Here is a 2,684-nt window from a genome sequence, read left to right on the forward strand (position 1 = left end):
AACCATAATGTTGCCCTGTGGCACGGTGGGGCCCTGGGAGGCAGTGGGGAAAGGAAGGGGGTGGCTATCATGTGTAGGCACTGTTTGGGAACAAATTTTTTTTTCTTTGGCCTATTTGAGTTCAAATCAGCCAGAGTCCAAAACAGCTGATCCCCAGGTCGTAAACACTGGTGCAAACGACATGGTCTCAAGTTTATCACCCGGGTCATCAATCTTTAGGAAATATCTCACATATCCACAGCTCAGTTTTAGGAGCCAGGGCAGCTACGTGCCAAGATGTGATCCCCGCCTAGGACCTACATGAGGTTGCTGCACAGACGAAATATTACCTAGTAATGTTAGACAGGGTGTGCCACATGCGACCAGTGAGGAGGGGGGGCAGTCATTCCCCACAGATCCTTGAGCAGAGCGTCCCCGGCTACGCTGCATGGGACATTTGTCTCTCCAAGTGCACTGGAATGAAAAGAAAAGTGCCTTAAGGCCAAATGTATCATACGCTCCTTTGGAGATATCCAGCGTACCCAAGTATCTCGCAGGCCTGAGGACATCTCACAGAGGCTTCTTAAGGCACTCGCTTGTTTAATACTCTGTTTCTTAAAAGTATTTGCCAAAGGAAAGCCCCTTTTCCCTCAGGGAAAACAAGAATGCCTGGTTGGTGTCCCGTGGAACCACACTGCCCCCTGGGGTCAACACCAGCCAGGATGCACAATAAACTAGGGCCGTAAGGGTGCAGAGGGCCTTCCTCCCTGTAACCTGGGAACAGCCTGTGAGGGGCAGAAGCGTGCCACACCGAGGCCTCTGCCTCTACTTACCCTGCAGTGTCGGGCCTCTTCAGGGTCCACCCTCTCCTTCCGTCTCCCTCCCCCGTCTGCAGGCTTAGGCCCCCCAATGTTCTGCCTACTCCTCCTGCTTGCCCAGCCTAATGGCTTCCTGGCCCTGCCAGAACCCAGTCCCTGCACCCTCCCAGCCTTCGGCCCAAGGGCTAGCAACATGTGTCGTCCTCACCTCCCTGGAAGGAGACTGCCTTCTCCTGGAAGGTCTGACATCTGTGGAGGGAAGGACTGTGCCTTTATTCTCTTTCTACCTTTCCTCATGCCCAGAGCCCATCTGCCTCTCTCTGCCTGATCCCTCTGAACATCCTATTTCAGGGTGCCAAGAATACAGTCGGAACCCCTTCTCACTCTGAGGTGCCCCGAGACCCAGGCTGTTTGCCCTCTGGCGAGCACAGAAAGCATGTCTCAACATTCGGTTCTGGGCTTCACAGAATCAAACTTCTCTTTTTTTTTTTTTTTTTTAACGTTTATTTATTTTTGAGACAGAGAGAGACAGAGCATGAACAGGGGAGGGGCAGAGAGAGAGGGAGACACAGAATCGGAAGCAGGCTCCAGGCTCCGAGCCATCAGCCCAGAGCCCGACGCGGGGCTCGAACTCATGGACCGTGAGATCGTGACCTGAGCTGAAGTCGGACACTTAACCGACTGCGCCACCCAGGTGCCCCCAAACTTCTCTTTCTAAAAATAAGACATAGAGCAAAGAGAAGCCCAAGCAGACAGGAAGCTCTTCTTGTGGTCCCAAGTGCTGGGGCCCCATTACTGTCCCTCTCAGGTGCCAGCCCCACAGGGCATTTCTGTCCCCGTTTCCAGGCCAGCCAGTACAGAGGACCCGGGGCTGGGCTTCTCATTCGGGAGGTTCAGTTAGCGAAACTGCTGCAATCATACCCTGTGATTACAGACAATGTTCAAATAAAAACCCACAGTTGCATTGCTCTCCACCATGAGACATTCTTGAGCACTGGAGATTTAAACTATTTTATTTTTTTTAATGTTTATTTATTTTTGAGAGAGAGAGAGAGCGAGAGAGCGAGAGAGCACACGCAGGGGAGGGACAGAGAGAGAGAGAGGAGGACACAGAATTGGAAGCAGGTTCCAGGCTCTGAGCTGTCAGCACGGAGCCTGATGTGGGGCTTGAACTCATGAACTGTGAGATCATGACCTGAGCCAAAGTTGGGATGCTTAACCGACTGAACCACCCAGGTGCCCCTATTTAAACCTTTTTTTAAAACTTGAGAGATAGCAAGCGGGGAAGGGGTCAAGAAAGGAAGAGAGAGAGAGAATCCCAAGCAGATTCTGTGCTGTCAGCGCAAAGCCTGACTTGGGGCTTGATCCCACGGACTGTGAGATCATGACCTGAGCCAGTATCAAGAGTCGGATGCTTCACCTACTGAGCCACACAGGTGGCTGTGGTGAATAGACTCAGGAAAGAGCTGTGGTCTGAGAGAGAGAGACCCCAGATCAGGATTTTGGAGTACCAGGTGGGAGTAAAGCCAAGGCTGGCTCTTGGGAACCTGCACGTTAAAGAACAAGCTCCTTAGGCACTCAGTGACCCCTGGGATGCCCCCTGCCTCCACACACTTGAGGACTTGCCATCCTCTCCTGTCCCGAATTGCCCAGCAGCCCCTCCAGCATGTCTCTGGCTCTGCCACATGCACACGGGTTCCCTCTGCCCTTGAGGTTCCTTCCCCCTGCCTCTGCCTAATTTCTACCCAGTCTTCCAGGTTCTCCATATACTGTTGGTCACAAGCGTGAGCTTTGGAAACAAACGAGTGTGAGTGTCTGCTTTGCCACTCACAAGCTGCGTGATCTGAGCACAGCGGTTGGGAGATCCCAGTTCTGCCAGCTGTGTGG

At 52.8% G+C, this 2,684-nt stretch overlaps 1 long non-coding RNA gene across 1 annotated transcript; it reads right to left on the bottom strand.

Moving 5' to 3' along the window:
• Positions 1–1,847: 1,847 nt before the first annotated feature.
• Positions 1,848–2,236, bottom strand: LOC131516464 (uncharacterized). The gene is made up of 2 exons (XR_009264092.1): positions 2,187–2,236; positions 1,848–1,992 (listed from the first exon to the last, which is right to left on the bottom strand). It is a non-coding gene; the product is annotated as an uncharacterized LOC131516464 (long non-coding RNA).
• Positions 2,237–2,684: the final 448 nt, after the last annotated feature.

This window comes from Neofelis nebulosa, chromosome 7 (assembly GCF_028018385.1).
Source record: "Neofelis nebulosa isolate mNeoNeb1 chromosome 7, mNeoNeb1.pri, whole genome shotgun sequence".
Classification (NCBI taxonomy): Eukaryota; Metazoa; Chordata; class Mammalia; order Carnivora; family Felidae; genus Neofelis; species Neofelis nebulosa.